Raw genomic sequence first — 26241 nt, 5'->3', positions numbered from 1 at the left:
CTGAAGAAGATACCATTGGTGGCATGAGGAGAAGGTGGGATAGGAAGAGCAGGATTTGGGGAGGAATATCTGGTCCCTGGAGAAGAGAATGTTTGTGCCATGGGGAGAAGGTGAGATGGGAAGAAGTGCCTGATGCACCAGAGAAGTGTACAAACTTTTCCAGGCAGGGAAAGCTTTCCCAGGCATTTGATGGACTCTCCATCTCTACAACAGCTCTGATGCCCCACCAGAATAAACACAAAGCAATTCCCTTGGCAAACACTGGGGTGACACTTGGTGCAAACTCTGCTCACCTTGAGAGCCCCTTCCACCCCATCCCACGCCAGGAGAGGTGGTGGGATGGCAATGAAGGACATTTTTCCAGCACACACATCCAGGCTGAGCTGAGCTCTGGCCCCACAGGAGGTCTCAGCAGGTCAGGGCTGTGACAGGACACATGGCACAGCTCCAGGCAGGCCAGCACCTCCTCCTCACCTCCACTGCTCTCATCAGAGGCTGGCAGCCAGGTGAACGCCTCTTGCTCCTGCTGGCTGACTTCCAGGGCTCAATTAGAGAGGCAAAACTGGTTAATTAGGGATGCTTTGGAGCTGGCCATCAAGCCAGACGCTGGTGGGTCTCCAGGGAAGATCTCTGAGCTCGTGCTCAGAGGATCACAGCAGCCATCAGCCAAATGTCATCTAATAAGCAAATAAATAATCTGCAAATCAACTGCAGCTCTGACAAGTTCCTGCATTTGCAGTGCCCTAGAACTGCTCAGGGCAGTCAGGTTGGGTAATTCCTCCTGCCTCCAAGCCAAGCTGGTGTTTTGCTTCTCTATGAGGAGCAGATCTGCAAAAGCTGTGGGAGGAAGGGCAAAGGCTCTGGGAGCACAGCATCGGGCCAGAGGTTCTCCTGCTCACCCTCTGGAGTGAAATAATTGATTAATTGGTGAATAATTGCTGCCCCTTGGCCCCTTGTGCTCCTGGAAAAGGGAAGTTGATGCCCAGCTCTCATTTTTTGTCCAGCATCCCCAGGGATGAACACATGGATGAACTCTTGTCTGGGCAGGGGATACATCCATACTCCATTTATTATTATATCCTGTAGAATATTATCTAGCCCATAAAATCAGGTCACTGCACCTTTTATTCCCTTTGCATCTGGATTGTCCCTCTCATCTCAATGTCACCCACCATCTACGTCTGCAGTGATTCCCAGATCAGGCTGGAGACAGAATGAATCATGAAAGTCACTTTGCATTGGCTCACTCCTAGAATATTCCTCACCTTAAATCCTTACCCAGCTTAAAATGAGTTTCCACATTTCAAAGGGGTGTTCTTTTTTAATCCCACCGCGCTTCCCAGGTAAGCCTTCCCTGGCTGCCTCTGCTGGGAAATGAGGCTCTTGTGCAGCTGCAGGAGCCCAAATCGTGTTCACAGCTGAATTTGGATTTAACAGAGGGTAAAACAGAGGGGAAAATCAGTTCCAAGGTGAGAGAAGATGACTGTGAATCCATCAGGACAGCTTTGGTTCTTTCCTGTGAGCGTGGTGATGCCCTGGCACAGGTGCCCAGAGCAGCTGTGGCTGCCCCTGGATCCCTGGCAGTGCCCAAGGGCAGGCTGGATGAGGGTTGAATCACCCTGGGATAGTGGAAGATGTCCATGGATAGGGGGTGGAACTGGGCAATTTTTAAGGTCCCTTCAACCCAAACCATTCAGGGATTCTGTAACACGTCACTTAAGGCTCAGATGGTTGAAATCATGTATAGGGAGAACATCACCCTACCAAAGATCCCCCTTTTGTGGGGTAATCCATCTGCAGAGCCAGCTGGGTGGATGAAATCCACCTTTTAATACATGATTTTCTTTAATTTTGTAATTTAGAGTACAGCAGCAATTCTCTACCTCATGGAGTAGGTTGTTTCTTTTTTTTTTTTTGTTTTGTTATGGTTTTTTTTGAAGGACAGCTGCCTCCTGGGATCTTCCTGCCAGTCTTTAATCCTTTAATGTGAGCTTCATGGATATTCTATGGAGCTCAGGTTTTAACAGCAAGCTGAGGAGCCCCTCCCTGCCTTTGTTAAGGCAATGTTACACCTGGCCCTGCTGGTGCTGCAGGTAGAATCCATGAATCCATGGTGGGATCCTTTCTCCCTGTCCACCAGAGCTTAAATTCTTCTTTGTGCCAATTTTCTCTTTTTTTTTTTTTTTTTTTTTTTTTTTTTTTTTTTTTTTTTGTGGTCATCAGCTGGCTCTGCTCAACAGTCCAGCTGCACAAACCCACATTGAAAGAGGGAAACACCATCCTGCATCTCTCACCTGCAAGGCATTGGGTTTCTTGGGGCTTTTTGCACAGGTAAAAAAATGAGATTTTGATGTTTTTCACATCAAGGAGTGACACAGAGATGGTTCCTTTGGTTATGTGTCTGCTTTCCCGGACTCTTCCTGAACTGAAAATTGCATCCTGCTGCATTTCAATGCTCAGTCAGGCATGGAGTGAGTGGCTGGCAGGCTGTGGTGGTGTTTGCAAGGATTTCCAGGGTTTCAGCTTCCCCCTGCTCTTCCCAGAGTCTGTCCAGGCTGTCCCTTGGCTTTTGTCAGGAAAAAGAGTTTAAGGAGCTCCTGACACCTCTGTCTTTGCACAGAGCTCCTCTCCTTGCCAAGAAGCTGGAACTGAGCAGGGTTGGCTCAGAAAATGTTTTGGGTTCTGACTTTCAGAGCAGGGTCAGCATAAAACAGCCACAAACTATGGGACAGGAGAGACCCTGCTGCAGCCAAAAACCCCCTGGGAGGGTGACAGAGGCCACCACCCTGAGTGACAGAGCCATGCAGGGAGATGAGCCAGCCCTGGGAGAAACTCTTGCCGTGGGGTGGCTCAAAGACAGCCTGAGCTGAGCAGCTCAGAGCCCTTTGAAGTGGGGATGAGGCACAGGTACCTGCAGAGATGTCTCTGTGCAGCTGTCTAGACTGTGCACAGCTGGGAGGGGGTGACTCAGCCCATCTGCATCATCCCCAACCCTGCTGAGGTGACAATGGAATGGCAGCCCTGAACAGAGGCCACCAGGCTCCCAGGAGTGCCCCAGGCACAGGGTGAGCTGCTCCACACAGGCAGGTGCTCCATGGATGCTTCCACAGGCTCCCAAATCCACTGCATGGGATGTTTTCCCTGTTACCTGTTTGCATCATGAGAGTTCAAGGCCACATTAAGTGTTCCAGGCCAGGTTGGACTGGTGTCCAGGTGTCCCATGGCAGGAGGAAGAGTGGGATGGTTTTGAGGTCCCTTCTGACCCAAACCATCCTGGGATTCCTGGTTTTGAGGTCCCTTCTGACCCAAACCATCCTGGAATTCCTGGTTTTGAGGTCCCTTCTGACCCAAACCATCCTGGGATTCCTGGTTTTGAGGTCCCTTCTGACCCAAACCATCCTGGGATTCCACAATCCTATGCAACCCCAGCCCTGGGCATTTGCTGCCCAGTTCCCCAGGCTGGACATGGTTCCAGTCATGTCCAAGTTCTGCACAATTTGGGGTGAAGCCATGACTTAACTGGAGCATGGGTGTCACCAAAATAGCTGCTAGCAGGGAGTTGAACTAATTAAAGTCCATTTAGGGGAAGGAGCTGCCTTTCCTGTGGCAGGAGACAGCAGCTCTGTGGGGTCTAATAAAGCCAGGGAGGAAAGCATGGATTGGTCATGGATACAGGAACACTGCTGGTTAACAACCTTCAGAGGAGGAACCACTTTTGCCCAATTACCTGAAATGTAGGAACATTCCCAGGCTCTCAGCAGGGAGGTGTGAGCTGGTGGCTTCTCTGCTCTGTAGGGACATCATTTTCCAGCTGAGAGCAGGGATGAAACCCCCCAGCACCAGTGATTCCAACACAGGGTCATGAAGGAAAACACAAAATAAATTAATATGTTTTGTTCTTTATCCTCCCTGTTAAGCCTTAAATGTCCTCTGTGTCTCCCATGACCTGTGAGAGTGGTCCTGCATCCTTGGGGATCTTTTTTTGGGCTTTCCCAGCTCCATAACCACCCTCACAGGGAAGAATTTCCTCCCAGTATCCCATCTGTGAGTGGGAAGCCATTCCCTGTGTCCTGTCCCTCCATCCCTTGTCCCAAGTTCCTCTCCAGCTCTCCTGGAGCCCCTTTAGGCACTTTGGAGCCTCCTCTTCAAGTAAACACCTCCTGGTCCCTCAGCCTTTTCTTCTGGAGTGTGAACATGCTTCCCAAATCCAGAAGAGAGGCAGACTGGATTCCCTCTGAGGCCAGCAGCACCTTCCCTACTTGTGTTTTTCCCACTTTTGATCTAAAGAGACAAATGGAAACATCTGACAATCAAATGACACCGTTCCCTCCCAGCCATTCCCCACCATGGAACTGCTCCCTGCCAGGTCCTGCACCCCTGACCTTTGGGAAAAGGCTGAGCAGGGATTTCATCCCCCAATCTTGTGCCCTCTGCAATCCAACCTTGCAGGAATTCTGGCTTTCCATGCTGGGAAAAGGGCTCCCTTTCCCCCCATCCTGCCCTTGGTTGGCTTAACTCAACTCTGGATTTCTGTCTCTCCTGATAAAGATCCCTGTGAAATTTATCTGGCCATCTTTCATTAAAATAAACCAATTAGGCAATGCTGAGGAGCCTCTGATCCAGGCCAGCTGGGTCAGCTGGTGAATCCCTGTTTCCAAAGCATCTTCCCTCTCTGCTTACCCTCACATCAAAGCAAGCCAGGGACCAGCCCTGTCCTTGGAGCAAAGCTTGTCAAGAGATTGGGGAAACAGCTGATTTAATGCTGAGGAAATTAGTAACCAAATCAGTTCTTAGCCAAACGGCTCCTCTTCTTGATCTTGGGAAAAGTGGTGTTTAAATTCTCCATCTCATGGTTTTAGACTCAGGAAATGTGATTACACATCTGTCATTATTTTACTCTTCTGTGTTGATGGCTCATATTAAACAAACCACATTCCTGCATTGCTTAGTAATCTCTGCTGTTCCCTTTCCTTGCTGAGGAGACAAGTCCCAGCTTGACATCCCCATCCCTGTTGCTCACAGCTCTGCTGTGAACCAACCAGCAGAGCTGTGCTGGCACCAGCTGCAGGGGTGTTTGCACCTCCGACCTCTTTTCTCCAGCTTCCCACAACTCCTCAGCCCCCTTTTCTCCCAAACAACCTTTGGGGTGAGGAGCAGGAGATCCACACCCTGCTGAGATCCATGTGTTTCTCAGAAAGGTGATCCAGCCTTCTGCCTTCCACCCAGCAGGTAAGAACATGCGCTTTGGGCTTGGACAGCAGTCAAAAAGGGCAGGTCCTTCCAAGCAGAGCACAATTCCCAGGGATCCTGGTGCCCCAGCAGCCCAGGAGGACGTGGAGAGCCCCACGGGATGGGCTGCCAGCAGCCACACAGGAGGAGCCTGCCCTGAAAACCCCACCTCTGCAGGGACACTGAGCTTTTCTCTTGGTGGCTTTATCTTCCAGCTGTGCTGAGACAGCCCCGAGCTCACCATGGAGCTGCTGGAAGAGCCTGGCTCATAAATGTTCCCAGCACCAGGTAGGAAAATGTTTTAATGGTATTTAATGGGGATGGAAGGGAGTGCTGGGGGGACATGGGAGATGTGGGGCTGTGGTGTTGACTCAGAGGTGCCTATCCAGGTGTTTGCCATGGCTTGTGAAATCCTTCCTGCCTGCTGGGAGCTCAGCAGAGGATCTCAGGGAAATCACAGTGTGGGAAAGATTTGCCTTCTCCTTGGTTGGCCAAGCATTGGCAGCCATGCTCCTTGTAGCCATGTTTTTCCTTTATCACCATTTATCACCTTTATCATCCTTTATTTTGGCACCAGAGCTGTGCCAGGGATGCTGAAGATGGCTGGGAATTCTTGTGGAGGATGGCATAGTCTCGGGAAAACCCCGAGCTCCCAGTGCCATGCAGTTTCCTTGGATCTTGGATTTTCCCTTGGTTTTCCTGGTGTGATTTCCATCTTTTGCCTGCCCCCAGCCCCAGATTTGTCCCATCCTGGCAGTGCCAGAGCTGGAAGGGTTGGAGTGGATGGGATGTGCTCCTTGTCAGCAAACCCACCTTGTCTGTGCTGTTCTGATCCCTGTGGGGGAAGCGAGGCTGGTGTGGCATCGCCCTGTTCTTGTCAAAAATGAATCCATTCGGTTCCAAACAGCTCCTTTTGTTCTCTGCCATGTCACACGGGGAGTTTTCCTCCACCAGCCCCTACAGGATGAGAAGGGAAGGTCCTGCTGAAGTGGGATTGAAGCAAAACAGTGGTGGGAGTGGGAGGGCAAGGCTGGGTGTGGGCAGGGGACCACTCCTTGCTGTGGGAGGCTGGGTGAGGTCCTGGGGGCACCTCTGCTCCCACCCTGCACCCAGAAGCTGGGAGGGATCCAGTTCCCTTGGCACAGAGCATCCAGAGCTCCTTTTCCACAGCCACCCACCCAAGGGTGCTCTGGGCAGTGGCTCTGCATTAGGATCCTGGTTCCTGCTGCTTCCAAGCTTCCATAACCTGAGGAATGAGCTGGGATTGCTGAATTCCAAGCTGCCCGTGGCCTTTGGGGTTTTATACATGTGTATGGCAGGAGTTCCTTGAGTGTTTTTGGCAGGGATCCCCTCTGGATTGCATTGGGTCACACAGTTTAGGGACAAGGGCTCAGGAGTGCTTTATGCTTTGTGGTGGATCTTTCCTAACTTGAAATCATCTACAAGGTTGATGTTGGCACAGACACTGACAAACTGCTGGAGAGAGTCCAGAGGAGCCATGAAAGTGCTCCAAGGGCTGGAGCCAGGCTGGGAGAGCAGGGAATGTTCACCTGGAGAGGAGAAGGATCCAGGGAGAGCTCAGAGCCTCTTGCAGAGCTTAAAGGGGCTCCAGGAGAGCTGAAGAGGGACTGGGGACAAGGGATGGAGGGACAGGACACAGGGAATGGCTTCATCTGGGTTAGATGGGATATTGGGAAGGCTGTGAGGGTGGGGAGGGACTGGCACAGGGTGCCCAGAGGAGCTGTGGCTGCCCCTGGATCCCTGCAATGTCCAAGGCCAGGCTGGAGCACCCTGGAATAGTGGAAGGTGTCCCTACCCATGGCAGGAGGTGGAACAAGATGGTTTTTAAAATCCTTTCCAACCCAAACAATTCCATGACTCCAAGAAACTGCTCTGGATCCAGAGGAACACCGGACCAGGCTCTCTTGGCAAGCAGAGCAGCTTGGGAGGAGCATTTGTAAGATGGCTTTTTTTAAACAATTAAGAGCTTCTCCAGCTCATTTCCTTCAATGCCCTCACAGAGCAAATCAGCTTAATTAGCAGTCTTAGTGAATAATTAATTTTCTCACAGGTTTTTTTTTTGATAGCTTCTTTAAAGCAAGAGGGTTTGAGCAGCTCCTTGCAGGACCAGGCTCAGTCCTTCAGCTGGTTCCTGCAGACCCTGAGGCCCATTTATTCCCTTATGGGCAGTGGAAATGGCCAAAAAATGGCACAAGAAGGCACCAGTGGCATGGGGAAGTTTTCCAGACAATTTTCCACTCCCAGTATCCCATAGGGATGGATGCAGCTTATTGATGTCACAGCAAAGCACTGATGTGTGACCTTAAAACCTGCTGCCCAGTCAGCTGATAGAGAGAGATTTGAGGCTCCAAAGCCATGAAAACCAGGTTTATGTCCAGCTTTGCCTCTGCTTTTAATGACAGGAGGGTCTGCTGTTGTTTAGACCTGAGTGGAGAGACTTTAATTACTACTCTGGTGCCAAGGATGTAAATATGGACTCGGGGAAGCAGCGAGGGTTATTAAAGAGAAAAGTCTGTAATTGCTGGGCCCCTCCCTCTCCATCAGATTTTCCTCTCACTCTGGTTTGGAGAGGACTGGCTGATCCAGTCAGGCTGTCTCTGGCCATGGCTCTCCCTGAGGAAGGGGAAAATCCAGCAGCACCCACCCAAGTCAGGCTGGAATCTCCTTTATCCAGGCAGGAAAAACTCTGTAGAATCCCTGGGTTTTAGCACTGCACAGAGATGTTTGCAGTGTGAGGAGCAGGGCAGGAATTTTGGGTGGGTTTTCCCTGGGGAAAAACTCCCAACCCAGCTGTAAACAGCTTCTCTCTTGGATGCAAACACTCCCATGGCTTTTTTTTTTTTTATTTTTTTTTAAATGTGTATCTTTGATTTCATTTAATAATGGATGAATTATCAGAAATATGTGCTGGCAGGCAGCCCAGGTTTTGTCAGGAGGCAAACGACTTCAGTAACGCGTCGGTTGAAAATATTTTGAAAAAGAAAAAAGGCAGCGAGAACAAATAAAATTAAAAAAAATAAAAAGTCAGACTATGCAAAAGCCTCTGGGGGTGGGAAAAAAAACCGAAGCTGATTGCAGAACTTTTTTTTCTCTCCCTTTTCCTTCGTGCCTGTGCTGAGGGTAGGACTTGTCTCACTGAATTTCGGTCTGTCCAAGAGCACACTGTCACTGCTGTGGGGTGGAGGGAGAATACTGGGGGAGCCTCATCTCCTCAAAAACATTTTATCAGAGCCTTTTGGAAGTGGGGGTGCAGAGATGTGATGCTCTTGAGCACATCTCAGGCCGTGCACTCAAATCCCCTCTATCCATGGCTGTGCCTTGTTCCCTGGGGTGGCACCACAGGGAGCAGGGAGGGGGTGCCAAGGGGGAATTTGCCCCAGAGCTGGAGTGTGTGGGGTGAATCAATCCCAGCCAGTCATTAGGCAGGAACAGGGCAAATCTAGGGTGAGCAGAGCACAGCCATGGATGGAGGGATGGCCTGAGATGTGGACAAGAGCATCACATCCCTGCACTGTCACTGCTGTGGGGTGGAGGGGGAATATCAGGGTTGTGTCCCCTCTGGAAGAGCCTCAACTCCTCCAAAAATTTTTATCAGAGCCTTTAGGAAGTGTAGGTGCAGAGATGTGATGCTGTTGAGCACATCTCAGGCCATGCACTCAAATCCCTCATCCCTCCATCCATGGTGTGCCTGTCCCTGGGAGCAGGGAGGGGGTGCCAAGGGGGGATTTTCCCAGGGCTGGAGTGTGTGGGGTGAATCAATCCAGCCTGTCATGGGCAGGAACAGGGTGAATCCAGGGTGAGCAGAGCTGGGGAAGGCAGCACCTCCCCAATGGACTCCACACAAACCAGCTCCTTCCACCCTTCAAAGCCACCCCAGCACCACGGAGCAGAGAGAGAACAGCACTCAGGACAAGGATTTGGGGCTGGGAGCACAAAAAGTCCAGCTGGGTGCTGATCCCACAGCGTGGGCAGCAGGGAGAGGGGCAGGATTCTCCTCACTGCAGAGGGGCATTGCCAGCACCAGAAAGATGCTGCAAAAAGGAACTGCTGGAATGAGTCTGGAGAAAGGCATGGGGTTGTTTGGAGGGCTGGAGCACCTCTAGAGCCAGGCTGGGAGAGCTGGGAATGTTCATTTGGAGAGGAGAAGGATCCAGGGAGAGCTCAGAGCCCCTGCCAGGGCCTGAAGGGATCCAGGAGAGCTGGAGAGGGACTGGGGACAAGGGATGGAGGGACAGGACAAAAGGACAAGGGGGAATGACTTCACTCAGATCAGGGTTATGGGATATTGGGAAGGAATTCCTGACTGTGAGGGTGGTGATGTCCTGGCACAGAATTCCCAGATTTGCTGTGGCTGCTCCTGGATCCCTGGCAGTGTCCAAGCCCAGGTTAGATGGAGCTTGGAGCAGCCTGGGACAGTGGAAGGTGTCCCTGCCATGGCAAGATGTTTTTTAAAGTCCCTTCCAACCCAAACCATTCTGGCAGTCCATGACTCCATGATCCCTTTGGCCATCCTGCTGGCTCTGGACATTTTTGATGCTTTGGGATCCCAGCACTGGTGACAACATCACCTCCTCCCACAGCCACAGCTGCTTTGGCTGTGTGGAAGGGCATTTCCCACCTGTCCTGCACTGGCCTGGTTTTAAGGTGGAAATGGAGAGACAGAGAATTGCATCCTAAAATCCTGACTCCGTTTCAGCTGGTGAAATTAGCTTTGTTTCCCTCTAGAGAGTGATTTCTCCACATGAAGAGGGTCCCCATGGGATGCAGGTTTGGGATCAGTCCCTGTGTCCTGGCAGCCTGGCTGGGGCAGGAGATGCTCCTGAGCCAGATTCCATCCCACTCCTCTGTGCCTGAGTCACAGTGAGTCAGTCCTCTGGATTGCTCTCCTGCTGGCCCGAGCCAACCCAGCATATTTATTAGTTAATTAGTTTGCATTTCCTCCTCCTCTCTTCCCTTCACAGCAAGCCCTCTCCCCCGTCTTCCCTGCAAAGCAAACTTTGGGGACCTCCATCCCATAAATATCCCCTTCACCCACTTCCAAAACCATCCTGCAAGAGGCTCAGCTCTTCTCCCCTCTCCATGCAGTGGGTGGCAGGGGGGACTCACGCTGCTCCCAGCAGAAAATCCAGGATCCATCCCAGCTTTTTCCCTACTAAGACTCAATTTTAGCCCTGCAATGTGAGGAGTGAAGTTATTTTTTCCCCTGGCAGAGCAGCTGGCGTGCCCCGTGACACAGGAAGGGTGCAGGCTGTTATTGTGACATCCCAATGAGTTATTAGCAGAGGGGGAAGTGTGCTGAGGATTGCAGGGAACTGGAGGAATTCTTGGTGGTTTGCAAACTGTCCCCAGGGCTGGTTTTGCTCCATATCCATGCTCTCCACACACTCATGGAATCCCAGGATGGTTTGGGTGGGAAGGGCAGGGATGTCACCCACCAGATCAGGATCATCCATCTCTGCTTCCCAGAGTTTTAACCCTTAGGGATGTCCCACACCCTGGCTGAGCCCTGCACATGGATCAGCTTTGTCCTCACTAAGAAAACCTGTAATTTAGCTAGAAATTTGGAATTTAACTGAAATCCTGATAAAAACCAGGGCTGGCTAAAAAAAAAACTGCAGGAAAGGGTTTGTCCTTCACTGGGAAAGGGATGGGAATGGTTACAGGAATGAAGGTGGAAATGGAGATGGGAAAAGGAATAGGGATTGGGGATAGGAATAGGATTAGGAATGGGGATTGGGACAGAGATGAGAAAAGGAATAGAGATTGAGGATAGAAACAGGTACAGGGATTGGGATAGAGATGGGAAAATGAATAAAAAGGAATAGGGATTGGGGATAGGAATAGGTACAGGGATTGGAATAGAGATTGGGGATAAGAAGAGGTATAGGGATTGGGATAGAGATGGGGAAAGGAATAAAAAGGAATAGGGATTGGTATAGATATGGGAAAACAAATAAAAAGGAATAGGAATTTGGGATAGGTACAGGGATTGGTATAGATATGGGAAAACAAATAAAAAGGAATAGGAATTTGGGATAGGTACAGGGATTGGGATAGAGATGGGAAAAGGAATAAAAAGGAATAGGGATTGGGGATAGGTACAGGGATTGGGATAGAAAAGGAATAAAAAGGAATAGGAATTGGGACAGAGATGGGAAGAGGAATAGGGATGGAAATGGGAATGAGGATAGGGACGGGAATAGGGACAGAGACAAACCTAAGGACAGGGATGAGCACGGAGAAGGGGATGGGAATGGTGACAGGGATGGGAACAAGGATAAGGATGGGGACAGGAACAAGCATAGGGATGGGAATGTGATGGGAATGGGAGGGGACAGAAAGGGAAAGGGAGCAGCCTCCTTCCCGCATTCCCAGCGGCTGCCGGCTCAGGTTAAGGAGCAGCTTCCCTGCCCTCGGGTCCGGAGGGTTTTTCCAGCGCTGAGGGTTTGCAAGGGAGGCACCAGAAAGCAGACAGGAAGGAGCAGGTAATTTTTATCCCCGTGAACTCAGCGCTGCCATTTCACTTGGAAAACTCAAGGATAATCCCCATACCCTTTGTTCTTCCTCACCCTGTTTCCCACAGGAGATGGGCAGACCTGGAGGAGCTGGGCAGTGTTAATGGGGCAAGTTGGGTCTGATAGGAATCAGGTCCAGCTCTATCTCATCTCTGCTGGAGAAAAAAAAAAAAAAAATCTCATTTTCTTTGGCTTTGCTGATTAAAGTTTAATTACCTTGAATGCAAATGATTCATCAAAGGAACACAGATTGGGTTTTTTTTTGTGAGAAGTTCATATAGCCTGAGAAGGAAAGTGTTTATTGAGGTGTTCTCTGAGCAGGGTCTGCTCAGTGTCAGACAAAGCTTTTGGGCAGAAACAGGGAAAAAATTACTTTTGCTCTGCTCCCAACTCACTTTCCCTTCCCTGAAAGATCTCCCTGAGCACTTGACAGCATCACACAGCCCATTGCACAAGTGACTTATATTTTCCTGCTCTCCAGGTCTGCAAACCTATCTCTGGGAATTGCCCAGATGAGGGAAAAATGGGGCCTTTGCTGGTTTTCCATGTTCTTTATGTGAATTCATGCTCTGGGAGATCTGATTGCAAAACCAGTGCTGGAGTCAGGGAGGCAGAATTCCAGGCAGGTGTTCCCACTGCACTTGGGGAGCCTCTTCATTTCTTTTGGGGTGTGGAATTCCTTTATCTTGCTTATCTTTCCTAGAGATGCCTCTGTAAACCTAGAGCAAGTTTTGCTGGGCAGCCAGCAGAGTTAGGGCTGACAGGAACTATCTGATCCCCAAAATTAAAGGGAATGAGAGTGTGGGAACACAGCTTGGAGTGTAAGTAGCTTGTGCTGTGAAAAATCACCTCAGCTTTGTATCCTGATGGATTTAAAGCAGGTAAATGACTGAGGAGGGGTTGCCACCACCATGTTTTTTTTTTTTTTTTTACAGTCCCAAGGGAGCTGATCCTGCTGGGATGGGGCTGAGGAGGGGAAATCTCTCTGCACAATCTCCCCCCTGCATGAAAATCCCTGGAATAGGAAAATAAAATGATGCTGTGTTCCTTGCCCTTCCCAAAAATAACCCCAAATCCTCTGGAACACCGTGGGTGGACCTTGTGCTGCTTATCCAGCTTCTCCCCAGATGTTTGCAGGAATGAGGTGCTCAGGGGCAGCCAAATTCCCCCCAAAAAACCCCAACCTGGGGAATGGGGCAATACAAGGATGCTGGAGAGCCTCAGGGTGAGGGGCAGCCATCCCCCCAGGAATCAGACATTCCCAAGAACAGATGAAAGGACTGGGGCTGGCTGGCTGCCCATGGAAAATCCCAGCCCAATCTTCTCACCTGGAGCTGTTTGCAGTTTTCTCCCCCATTAACATAAGCAAAGCTGTCTCGGTGTGATGCTGCCTTCCATCTCGGCTGCTGCTCCTCTTGGGATTTGGGGCTGTTTTTAATGTCATTCCCTCCTCCCCTGTGGCAGCTGGAGCAGGACTAGCCTGGCCATGGGCAGACAGACACATCCCAGTGGTTTTTCATCAGCACCAGCCTTGCCCTGCAGCCATCGCACCCATCCCGTGGGTCAGCCAGGGAAATTCCCCAGCCAGCCATTCCCTGGGCTGGCCACTCGTGCTGGGTGCTGTGGGAATGATCCTTTTGTACCCCTAAACACCCACTTTTCCAGCTCACAGCAAAAAAACAACCAACCAAAAATACCCCATCATCCAAGCCCTCAAACACCGCTGCGCTTCCCAAACGTGTGAAAATAATCGATATGCAGGTGCTTAGAACACATTTGCATAATGCAAAGATGTTATTAATTGCCAATTAGTAGTCAAACAGCACTAATGGTACCTGGCACAGGGAGGGGAATATGCAGCTGGGCTTCTGCAACTGGAAAAACACCCAGCCCTGTGTAATTAAATGTCTTCTCCAGGCTCACCCCACCCGGCTGGGCTGGACACGTGTGGGAAGCTTTGGGAAGCTTCCCACGCTGCTGGGATGGGGCAGCTCCAGGATGGGATTCTGCTGCTCCAGGATGGGATGCTGCTGCTCCCACAGATGTGCTGTCCTCTCCTGGGATGGCTGGGGAGGAAAGGATCTCTCCAAGGAGCAGCACAATTCCAGGAGCTGGTAAGGGAGCAATCCCTGCACAGGGTAATTGGGGTGGCTGAGGGATGAGAGGTGGTTTAGGCTTAGATTTAGGCTGGGTGTGAAGCCTAGCTGGAGGGAGGACAGGCCTGGTGTTCTTCATGCAACAGCCTGAGATGCAGCCCTGTCATAAACAGAGCCATGGGAATGTGATAAACCCAAGCTGGCTCTGCAGGTAGGGCTGTCTGCTGAGATGGAGGAATGGAAAAGACTTTTTGTGCCTTGGAAACCGGTCTGATTATACCTGAAAAACAGAGATTTATACTCAGAAAAGAAACTCTGAGTGTTTTTTTCTCTACTTTGTCCATCCTCCTAGGAGCACTGGGTGTGCAGACCCATGTCTGCAGCAGCATTCCATGTTCCTGAGAGCCTGGGAGAGCCTCAGCACAGGGAATATTGCTGTAAAGAGGGGAAATCATGTGGGTGGGGGTGGATGAGGAGGTGGCACCAGCCTTCCTCCAGGGGCACTTTCCTGGCACAGCCTGTGCCAGGCACAGGAGTCCTGGCTGCTCCAGGGAGTGAAACTCCTCCTTTCCTCACAGAGAGCACAAAATTGGGGACTTTGTCATCTTTTTCATTTTATTTGGGGGAGATTTTTAGTTTGGGGGTGATGAGCCAAGCAGATGATGTCAGGAGAAGCCCTGGGGACCTCCAGGCTCTCCAGAGCACCAGGGGCTGGGCAGAGCCCTGAATTCCTGCCCTGACAGCCCAAATCCTTCTTTTCCTCAAGGCAGCATCTTTCTAAGCACTGGTGGCATAAAACAAATTGCTCCAAGTGTGTGCTGAGGGTCTGTGGAAATCAGGGATGTGGGATGTGCTGCCATATCCAAATGGGAGGATTTGGGATGTAAATGGGAGAATTTTGGGATGTAAATGGGAGAATTTTGGGGTGTAAATGGATTCAAACTGCCAGAGGGTAGATTTAGATGGGATATTGGGAAGGAGTTCCTGGCTGGGAGGGTGGGGAGGCCCTGGCACAGGGTGCCCAGAGAAGCTGTGGCTGGGACTAGATAGAATTTAAGGTCCCTTCCAACCCAAACCATTCTGGGATTCTATAAATCGAGGGAACTGGCTGTGGGGACTTGTTTAGCTGGGATGGCTGAGTCTGGGGACTCCCCTCTGCAAAGCACCAAAATTAGGGAATCCCTTCAGAACAAGAGCTGGGTTTGCACCAGGAAAGGTGCAAAGGTGCCCTGTGCTGCAGAAAACTGTGGCTGGAGATGGAGGCACCTGTCCTTGGGCTTTGGAGCAGGATGGGATCTGGGGTGAGCCAGGACTGGGTTTATAGGATGGGATAAAACAGGATTTGGTTCCTCTGCAAAAACAACATTAATTTGAAATGCAGCAAGTGCTGTTGGAGCAGTGGGGAGTGGTGCTCTAATATTCAGTGGAGTGAAAATTTCCCAGTGTTTTCCTGGGATGCCCACAGCATCCTTCACCCCTTTCCTTGGATCAGGGAAGTCCTTGGACAAAGAAATGTTGGCACAGGGCAGAGTTGTGCAAACAAGGCTGGACCAGGAACACCTGGGATTTCTTTCTCACTGCCCATCACCATCTTCCAGTGCTTTATTTTTAGTATTTTCTTTAAAAAAAAAAAAAAAAAAAAAAAAAAAAAAAAAAAAAAAAAATCATTGGAAATCATCTCCTGGGATGGATGAGAGTCAGGGCACTGCATTTCATGCCCCTGCAGTAATGGGTGTCAGGGTTCTCCTTTAAACCTCTATTTCCCAGGACTTTATATCTGGATCATAAAAATTCAGAGGAAGGAGGAAAGAAAAAATGAATCACATAAAAGGAGGCTGTAGCCACAGCTGCTTTTGGTTTGTTGTGCTCACAGAGCTCATAAACTGCTTGGGTTTGGAAGTGGAGAGGGGCAGGTCCAGCTGCTGTGGGATGTTTGGGGTAGGAACCCAGAGATTTGTGAAATATGAGCTCATGGGAGAGTGGATTGGGATTTTGGGGACTGGGGCTTGCTTTGATAATGCCCTGCCCATGGACAAAGGTCCTGCCAGGGATGGAGGAGAGGGCTGCTGCACCAAAATGGGGTAGAATCCTAAAATCCCAGAATTATTTAGGTTGGAAGGGACCTTCAAGACCATCCAGTTCCAACCCCCTGCCAAGGGCAGGGACTCATTCCACTGTCCCAGGTTGCTTCAAGCCCCATCCAACCTGGCCATGGACACTTCCAGGGGTGGGGCAGAGGTTTGGGAGCTTCCAGGGCAGCAAGGGAGATTTTTGGGGTGACCCAGATCCATCCCCAAAGCTGAGATTCCTCCCTCCTGCTTTGCTCTCAGACAGCCCTGGGGAAGGATGAGCCAGTTTAATGGAGCCAGTGCCTGGGCTCCTGCTGAGCATCCCAGCTTCCCCAGAGCCTGGGAAGGGAGGGAAGGGTCTGAACATGGAGTAAATTCCCTCTGGAAGTGCAGGACCCAGGTTGGGATCAGCACTCCCCCATCCACAGGGTGCCAGCACCCACAGTGGGTGGCTTGGGCACTGAATTTACCCATCCTCCAGGATGGAAATCATCCCTTCCTCCTGGGCAGGCTGGGCTGGGACACATCCCTGAGCCTGAGCTGGCCCTGGTGTCCCCTCAGCCCTTTCAGGTATCCTGCACATCCCAGACATGAGGGGACATCAGAGCCACCTTTCCCACAAATTCCATTTGGTGTTGGTCTGGCAGACAACATTCTTCCAGGAGGGGCTTTGCCAGCTTCCCAAGGGATAAATCTTTTTTGGAGCAGGATAACCCTGCTGGGTGAAAGCTGGGGATGACATTTTCACCAGCCAAACACATGATTTTCCTCTGAGCCATGGATTGGAGCAGCCTGTGGAGCTGGCAGGGGGAAGCAGCTGGAGATGCCACAGCTGCTGTTTCCTGGGGAAGTGTCTGGGAAAGGTTTCCACTGCAAGTTGCCCTTCAAACCAAAACAAAATCCCTCTTTCTGCTGCAGAGAAGGGAGGGAATCATGGAATCATGGAATTCCAGAATGGTCTGGATTGGAAGGGATCTTAAAAACCATCTCATTCCAAAGCCCTGCCATGGGCAGGGAAACTCTCCACTAACCCAACTTGCTCAAATTTTCTATATAAATGACTAAATGTTATATATACATATATAAAAATGTATATCCACATATCCACAGGCTTCTCTGCCCAAGGAGCACCCCAAAATCCTGTCTGGAAAAATACACTGAGCTTTTTGCAAGCCCTCCAATGCATTTGCTCACTTACAGGTTTACAAGAACATTCCTGAGCTCTGATATTAATTTACAGCTAAATAAGCAAATAAACACATAAATAAAGTGTTTGCTGCAACAGCAGGGAGACATTCCCAATCCATGACTAAAGCTGTGGGGTTTCAAGGATTTTTGGGATATGGTGCCAGCTCCAGAGTGTCCCATGGGTGCCAGAGCACCCATCTCCAGTGAGATCCCCTGGGATAAAGCCCAGCCAAAGCTTGTGGTTGTTTCAGAGCTGGTGTCCAGTGCTGGTTCACTGTGCAGCCCCAAAAATTGGGGTTTTAGCCTTAGGGGGGTGATGGAGCAGAGGGGGATCTCCTTGGGGTGGGATGGAATGAAGGAGGGAGAAGGAAAAGCTCTGGGAGAAGTGGGGAGAGAAAAGGGGGTGAGCACAGTGGAGGGGTGCAGGGATATGGGACCACAGCAAAGTGCCCTGGGAGCATGGAGACCCTGGGGGCTCAGGGATCTGGGGGGCTTGGGGACCCCAAAAACTTGGAGAGCCTGGGAGGATCTAGAGAGCTTGGAGACCTTGGGGTCCCTGGGAGCTCAGGGATCTGGGGACCTTGGAGACCCCAAAAACTTGGAGACCCTGGGAGCTCAGGGATCTGGGGGACTTGGAGAACCCAAAAACTTGGGGATCTGGGGAGCTTGGGGACCCCAAAACTTGGGGACTCTGGGAGGATCTAGGGAGCTTGGAGACCTTGGGGTCCCTGGGAGCTCAGGGATCTGGGGGGCTTGGAGACTCAAGAATTTGGGGTCCCTGGGGGCTGAGGGACACAGGGAGCTGGGCTGCAGCTGTCTGGCTCCTGTGTGCCATTAATGAACACAAAAGGATTAACGAGCTATTTGTGGGAGCCATTAGACAAATATTAGCCCAGCTATGGATCCTCCTGGAGGCCACCTCAGTCCATTTCATAAAAATCAATTTGCTTTTGGGCAGGCATGGGGGAGAGGCCACGGCAGCTTCAAAAAGCAGAGGAATTGCACAAATCCTGCCTTTGGAACCCCTCGTGTGAGTGCCTGTTTTGATCCAGCCCAAACATCCTGGGACTGGTTTTAGCTGTGCTGGCCATGGTGTCAGTGACCCTGGTGGGAAGTGATTCCTGCTGTCTCCAAAGGGGATTTCAGCCCTGCTGTGACTCAGAGCTCAGGCAGGGGCTGCTGGCACCAGTGTGGGGTGGCAGAGTGGGGTTAGGTGGAGGAATGAGATGGGTTTAAGATCCAACCCAAATCGTTCCACATCTCCATGCTTTGTCTCCTGGTGGGAGCAGGGATGCTGAGGATGAGCCCGTGGAGCTGCTGGGGTCCAAGGGGGCTCTGCTGTTCCCTGCCTTGCACTCCCATCCCTGTCCCCTTTGTCACCCATCCCTTCCCCTGCCAAATGCAGCTCTGACCTTGGCTGGGGCCGCCGGGGAGCCCCGGAGCACAAACAGCTCTTCACAGCAGCAGTAAATCATTGATGGGTGGCTGATGGACCCTGGGGCCACGGCCAAGCTGCCTGGGCTCCCTGGGCTCTGTGTCCCCGGGGGTGGCTGCCTGGGCTGCCTTTTCCCTGTTTGCAAAGCTGCTGTCCCTGTTTTCCCTGGGGATGGAAACAGCACCAGCACTTCCCAAAGCACCCCAGAAAGCTGGGCTAGCACCAGGATTGTTATAAACCAAGGAAAGCACATCCTGGCAGGTCAGTGCCATGGAGGGAATGGGGTGGGACAGGGTGGGAGCCTTTGTGTCCTTCTGTGATGGAGTTGGGGTTTAAATTCTGGGGAAATCCTAATTTAACTGGCTCAGGGTGTGAGTATTCAGTTTGCTTCAGGCAGTGCACTGGAGGATCTCCAGCTCTCCCAGTGTGACTGTGGTGCTGGTCCATGACCCCTCGTGCCCAATTTATTCCTGATTTTCCTAGCAGGACATCCCAAAAATCCCCAGAAATGGATGCTGGGCACTGACAGCAGCAAGCCTGAGTTGGCACAGCTGATCCATCAGGAATGGGATGAAGAGCACATGGGCACAGAGCAAACCCAGCCCTTCTCCCCTGACCTGCTCAGCACTGGCCCCTCATCCCAGATTTATCCTGCATCCACATTTCCCTGGATCAGGTTTGAAGCAAAACCTGTGGCTTCATGACCCCATTCCCAAATTTCACCACGGCTCCTGTTTGCACCCAAACCCATGGAAACACCTGGACACAGGTGAGCCCTGAGCTGCATCTCCAGGATGCCAGGGGGGAATGTGCCCCCCCCCCCCCTCCTCCTTTGGAGCATCCTGGTCCCTGATGGATGCCCTGGCTCTTTCACCACCCAAATTCCACATTTTTCTTTTTTTTAGCAGTGAAATCCCCAGTTTTCCTCCCACCCCACCCCACCAAGGGGGGATTCTCTGATGTCTTGCAATGTCAGAGCTGTTGGTGACCCCCCTGAGGGGGCCCTTGCTGGGGTTTCTCTCCTGTTTCAGCAGCCCTGAGGCATCTGCCCCTCTGTCAAATGGGATTGGGATCATGGAGTGGTGTTGAAGCCTGAGAACAGACGGGCTAAAAATATTCCCCCGCTCGCTGTTCTGATCTTTCCTCCCCGCCGCCCTTTCCTGCTTTATACCACAATTCCACGGGATTTCAGCGGCTCTGGCAGGCTGAGAGTGAACTCTAGGAATAACCCCCAGGCCCAGAGCCATGAAAAAACACCCCTTTGGAACCCACAAAACAGAAAGGATGCGGTGGGAGGGGGAAATGGCTTTTAAAAGAAGAAAACGCTGAGTGGATTTAGGAATGAACTGTGACAAAAACAGATTTACCCCACAGAAAATCGCTGCCCTCCTCACCCCGGATTAATAATTCGGTGACAAAGCCCCGGGGGGTTTGGTTTGGGGGGCCATCCTGCCTTTCCCGAGGAATCTCCCGGGCTGCAATCGCATCCCTGCTGCTGCTGGGGAGGATGCTGGGCTGAGGAGCTGCGAATACCGCGGGGTAGATTCGCAGAAGGCACGGGATCGGCAATGCCGAGCCGGGGGATGCTGCCCCGCAGGATGCACGCCTGGATTTTCTTGATGGTTCCAGCACTTGGGGATTCAGGCTGGATTTTTTCGCGTTCCAGCTCACACAGCTCCTTTTTGTTTTCATCCTTGCTGATTCCCCAAGCAAAACCTGGGTATGGTAAATACAGAAGGAGATTTTTTGGGGCCGGTTAATGTGGTGACATCCTCTCCCAGCTAAAATCTGATGGGAACAGCCCCTCTGGGAGCATCCCCTGAGTTCCTGGGGTGGTTTGGCATTGCCAGAATTCCAGAATGTTCAAGGAGCCATCCTGCTCTCCCCCTGGCTCCTGAGCTGGGGTGTCCCCAGGTCACCCCCCTTCCCCAGCACCATCCAGGGCTGGCTCCTGCACGCTGGGCACCGTCCTGAATTCCCAAAATTCAGCTGTCCCCAAGTGGGTACATCCATGGGCAAAACCCCTGAAGAGGGGTCCCAATGTGTGCTCAGGCTTTTAATTACAAATTGAAACAGAGGCTTGATCAGATCTTTGTTAATTGGGCATTTATGGCCAAAAATCAGACGGAATTCTCCTAAACAGCCCAGGAAACGCTGGAGAGGGTCCCTCCACCCTGGTTACTCCTGTGCTGGGGGGACAGGGACTCACCCAGCCCAGGCTGGAGAGGGAGGGAGGAAGAGCTCCCTTGGAAATCCCCGTGAAATGCAGGAATGGGAGGGAGCTCCAGCTCCTCTCTGGAGTTTATAGCAACGCTCCGGCTGTTGTGGCTCCACGCCGGGGTTTCTTTATTTAATTTCTTCCCCTTATGGGCTGAGAAACCTTCCCAGCCCCAGCACAGCCCGGCTCACAGTAGCTGGGATTTGTTTTCCTCTCTTGTCCAGGGAGGAATTTCTAAATCCCAGCTGCAGCCAGAGCTGGAGCCCTGGAATATGCTGAGTTAGAAGGGGCCCATCAGGATCATGGAGTCTGTGCCAGGTGCCATCGAGCAGCAGTGACACCCCTGTCCCCAAATGCACCCCACAAGTGCTCAGTGCTGAGGTCCCTGTGCTGCTGCTCCAGGGTATATTTTCCTAGCAGGACATCCCAAAAATCCCTAGAAATGGATGCAGCAAGCCTGAGTTGGCACAGCTGATCCATCAGCCTTTGGGAAGGGAATGGGATGCAGAGAGGGATGTGTTTAGTTGTTATTTTGTTGCTTTTTGAGTAATTTTTACGCCATTAACAAAATCCAAGGGAAACTGTGAGATAAGAGAGCTCCCATGTCTCCATGTCCATCCCTGCCAGTGACAATGCCAGCATTGAAATTCTGGGATGGGAGACACTCAGCTGGTGATAATGCAGGATCACAGTGAGCCACTGCTATTTCCTGTCCTTTGCATATAAATACATCCAGTGCCAGAAAAATCCGTGTATTTTATGGGAATGGTATTTTCAGTCTTAACCACACCACCTTTTTTTTTACTATTATTATTATTATTTTGAAATAGGCCTAGGGATGCCATTAGCTAGGTAAAAAAAAAAAAAGAAAAAAAAAAAAAAAAAAGAAAAAAAAAAGAAAAACAAACCTCAAAGGAATTCAATTTTTTTTTCCATTTTCCATCTGTGTTTCTGCTCCTTGGGACTTTGAGAGGGATTAATTCCAGAACTGTGAGAGAAATGTCACTGGAATTTTGGGCTTTTCCTCTCCCAGAGAGGAGGGGCAGAGCGGACACTGGCTGAGCTCCATCTTTCTGAGCTCTCCTCATGTTGCAGCCTGGGATGGCTTTTCCCAGAGCATCTCCTCCAGCTTTGGGAGCATCTCCCAAGGAATGAGCTGAGATATTGGGAGCATCTCCCAAGGAATGAGCTGAGATATTTCTCTGGGCTCCGGGGCGGCGTCGCAGCCGCTCCATCCACGTCGGTGTTTATCCATCGCCTCGCTGGCATCCCAGAGCTCTTCCTGCTGCTTTATTTAGCCTCTGCAGCAAGGCAGCCGCTGGGTTCCTGGATCCCTGGATTCCACAGGCCTTGCAATGGGGCTGGGATGTGCTCAGCAGGACCCACTCGTCCTCCTCAGGGCTGTGGTAACAGGGTCACGTCCCGCCTGTGCCTCCCCACTGCCCTAAAATGTTCTGTGGGTTCGGATAAATGAGGCAAAGGGAGGCTTTGCTTGGTTATCCCCCTGGGTTGGTTGCAGGGTGGGCGTTTCCACAGGGAGTTTTTGGGGAAAAAAAGACATTTCTGGCTGGAATGACATCCTGCTTGGGCAGGATGCTCCCCGTGCCCTCGGCAGCGACACCATCACACCTCCAGCAGAAGGTGTGGGGTAGAAACCTTCTCCCAATTCCACCTGGCATGGACAGGAGCATGAGACTGAGCCCAAAACCAAGGGATTTCCAGCCCCAGGCTGTTTTTTTCCATGTTGGATTCCCAGCACTGGTACCGTGCACTCCCATAATGGAATTACCCAGCACGATCTGTTGAGCTGCAAACAGATTTCAGCAAGGAGTGTCAGGGTGTTCACAGCAGAGCTGCTCTTAATTTAGGGCTGGGAACAAGCAGCTCCTCTCTCCAGGAGCCTCACAGAGACTGTGGGGGCCAAGGCAGCCTCACAGGTCAGCCCAAGAAACGCCTTGAGACGGTTAAAAGTGAGGAATAAATAACTACTCCAAAAACAATCTCGCCAGATGGCACTTCTGAAGGAGGAGCAGCTCAGAGATGCTTTGCTGCTAATTTATGGTGCTGCTGCTGTTGCTATTCCGGGCCTGGGTCACCTATGGAGAGGGATCTGTGTGTGCATCAGCTCCTAAGGGTGGCCAGGCTCACATGAGTGAGCCCCACTCACCCTCATCCAGCTGCTGGGGTATCAGTGGGGGGATTTAATGGGAATGGGGTTTAGTTCTGCTCCTGCCTCAACCTGAACCCTAAGAACTGGTTTAATGTGCCAGTGGTGCAGCCAGGGATGGAGATACAGGGATGGGTGTGAGGGGACTCCTACACAAGGGTGTTGGGACCACCCCAGAGGAAAAGGGAGTCCCTTCCCTGGGAGATCATAGAATCCCAGGGTTGTTGGATTAGAAGTGACTTAAAAAACATCTCTTTCCAACCCCTACCATGGCAGGGACACCTTTTGCTATCCCAGGGTGCTCCAAACCCCAATGTCCAGCCTGGCCTTGGACACTGCCAGGGATTCAGGGCCTCCCCACCCTCCCAGGGAAGAATTTCTCCCTCATACCTAATCTAACCCTTTCCTCCAACACTGGGAAGCCATTCCCCCTTATCCAAACTCCCTCTCCAACTCTCCTGGAGCCCCGCTGGAGGGGTTCAATCCAAGCCGAACACCCCCAGCTCTCCCAGCCCTGGGAGCATCCCCAGGTGCCCGCAGAGGATGCTCAGCTCCGCTCCGCTCCGGGCGCGTTCGGAGGCTCGGTGCCCGTGTGCATCCCCAGGGATGCGCTGCTCCGGCTCTTCCCGAGCCTTTCCTGGGCACTGTGCCGGGGCTGCTCAGCTCCCCACTGCTCCTCGGGGGCCAACACTCGGCTGTCCCGCCCGGGCCCGCCCGGTTCCCGAGGTTTTCTCCCCGCTGTCCCGGGCCCGGCGCCGGGGCGGGAGGCGGTGCCGGTGCCGCTCGGGGCGGTGCGGGAAGGGGCGGGGGCGGCGGGATGGGCTGGGCTGGGCTGGGCTCGGCACGGCTCGGCTCGGCACGGCGGGGTTCGGCACGGCTCGGTTCGGCTCGGTTCGGCTCGGCTCGACTGGCACGCAGCGCGCTCCCGCAGCCGCAGGTAGGTGCGTGCCCGGCGCCCCGCACCGCGCTCCGCTCGGCTCAGCCCGGCTCGGCTCAGCCCGGTTCCGCTCCGTCCCGCTCCGCTCGGCTCGCCCCGGCTCAGCCCGGCCCGGCCCGGCCCGGCTCGCCCCCGCCAGTGGGCCCGGCGTGGCCGCTTGTTGCGCTCGGGGGCGAGTTGGAGCCGGAGCGGTGCGAGCGGCCCCGGCTGCAGGAATGCGAGTCATTTCCTCCGCCCGCCCGCGGGAGCTGCGGCTCTGCCGGAGCCCCCCCACGGCCCCCGACAGCCGCGACACCGCCGCGACACCGCCGCGACACGGCCACGGCCACCCGGACCCGCTCCCGCTCGCCCACGGGACCCCACATCTGCGGGACCCCTCGCTCCTGGGGCTCACTCGCCCGCAGATCTCCTTGCCCCTGGGTCACACAGCGTGGGCCACCGTGTCCCCTCACCCACGGGTCTCACTCACCCCTGGGACCCTTTTCCCTGGGTGACACTGAGCCACAGGTCCCTTCACCCACGGGACCCTTTGCTCTCGGGTCGCACTCACCCACAGGTCCTTTCACCCAGCATCCATGGGTCCTCTCATTCCTGGTTTGCAGTGGGGTCCCTGTGTCCCTGGGTCACACTGGCCCACGGGTCACTTCAGCCATGACACCCCCTGCTCATGGATCACACTGATCCCAGGTCCCCTCATTCCTGGTTCACAGGTGCCCAGAGGTTCCTTTGTCCCTGGGTCCACTCTTGCCCCTGGGTCTCACCCACAGGGCCCCTTGTCCCTGGGCCACCCCTCTGTCCTCTTCCCCAGTGTGTCCCCTCTGCCCTGGGTCACACATCCCCAGTGTCCCCTCACCCTGGGTCACACATCCCAGAGTGTCCCCTCACCCCTGTCCTCTTCCCCAGTGTGTCCCCTCTGCCCTGGGTCACACATCCCCAGTGTCCCCTCACCCTGGGTCACGCATCCCAGAGTGTCCCCTCACCCCTGTCCTCTTCCCCAGTGTGTCCCCTCACCCTGGGTCACACATCCCAGAGTGTCCCCTCACCCCTGGGTGCTCTGTCCCTGTGACAGCTCTCTGTGGGTCCTGGTGACCCCTCAGCCATCGTTCCCATCATCTCGTGGTTCCCACACCTGTGTTCCTCTCATCCATGGATCCTCCTGTTCCTGGGTCACAGCCACCTGTGGGACCCCATTGTCCCTGGGCTCTCCCCACCCAGGGGTGCCCCTCACCCCGTGGAGGTTCTCAGGGTGCCAGCTGGCCCCTGCTGGTGTCACTGGTGTCACTCTCTGCGTTTCCCACTGGGAATGCCTGTCCCTGACACGTTCTGGAAGCAGTCAGGCTAAACCCAACTAAGCCAGCCTTTATCTGACCCAGTGCCCTCGTGGCACTGGGCAAACTGGGGCTGATCTTTGCCAGCCCCATCCTTGCTGTTCTGTGTCCTTTGACACTGTCCCGTGGGAGTGAGGCACATCCTGACCCTGGCCCCCTCCACCTTCACTGCCTCTCCCATTCCTGAATCATCCTCTTCCTGCTCATCCCTTTCTGGCCATCAGGATGTTTTTCCCTCTGAGCCAAACTCTCCTTTTCCAGAGATGCTTCCTCGTGGCACTGATGGAGCTTTGCTGCTCTGCCTAATTCCAGGCTGGTCTGTCTTGGTGTTTTTCCACAGGGCTCGCTCTCCCTCTCCGAAATCTTGGATTAATTCTCTTGCCTGAGATGTTCCATTTCAAATTCCCAATCCCGAAGGCTTATTGGAGTTTGGTTCTAGGTACTGGATTTTTACTATCAGTTTTTAAAGGGGTTTCTTTTTTTAAACTGGGTTTATTCAGACTCTTTAAACCCCGAGTCTGTAAGCAATTATTCCATTACATGAAAGTCAGGACGCTGAGAAAGATTAATTCAGACCAGATGTAAAAATAAATGGGAATTTGAAATTAAGATGATGTCAGTTCCCTCCTGCTAAAAAAAAACACCCGGCAGCCTTTGGACTCCAGATGGAGTATACAAACCATGGCGCTGGTTAAAATATCTGCCTGCTCCTTAATTGAGTTTTATGCTGCTTTTTTTTTCCCCCCTTGTCTGAAAAGTGGGCTCAGGATATTTTTCCCAAAAATCTTTCCCTGCTCGTGGCTGGGGCAGGGAAGTTGATGGAGGCTGTGGCGTGGCTGAGGAGCTTTCCCAGCTGGAAAACTGGAGAGCAGCACTGCTGAGGGAAGACAAATCTCCCTCTGCCCACCCCAGGATTAAAAAAACCAGGAACTTGGTTTGGCTTTGTTTTGTTGGATTTGGAGCTGGAGGCGAGGACGCCACAGAGGGCAGCAGGAGCTCTGGATAGTCCAAGCATGGATTTGAATATTTTGGCATAAA

General features: G+C 52.4%; 1 protein-coding gene across 8 annotated transcripts in view; it reads left to right on the top strand.

Moving 5' to 3' along the window:
* Positions 1 to 5037: 5037 nt before the first annotated feature.
* FRMD6 (FERM domain containing 6) overlaps positions 5038 to 26241 on the top strand; it is a 41639-nt gene continuing 20435 nt past the window's right edge. For 2 of the 8 annotated variants that reach the window (XM_079307856.1, XM_079307853.1), the window contains exon 1: positions 23769 to 23875. The gene's annotated coding sequence lies outside the window, so the exon portion shown is untranslated. Of the gene's footprint in view, positions 5230 to 5444; positions 5518 to 23747; positions 23880 to 25524; positions 25643 to 26241 lie in introns of those variants that run through there. The other 6 variants (XM_079307852.1, XM_079307854.1, XM_079307849.1 and 3 more) reach the window with 6 other exon arrangements.

Source organism: Erithacus rubecula (genome assembly GCF_903797595.1).
Source record: "Erithacus rubecula genome assembly, chromosome: 6".
In the NCBI taxonomy this organism is placed as follows: Eukaryota; Metazoa; Chordata; class Aves; order Passeriformes; family Muscicapidae; genus Erithacus; species Erithacus rubecula.
The sequence above is the reverse complement of the archived record's forward strand: the minus strand, read 5'-3'. Positions and strand labels throughout refer to the sequence as shown.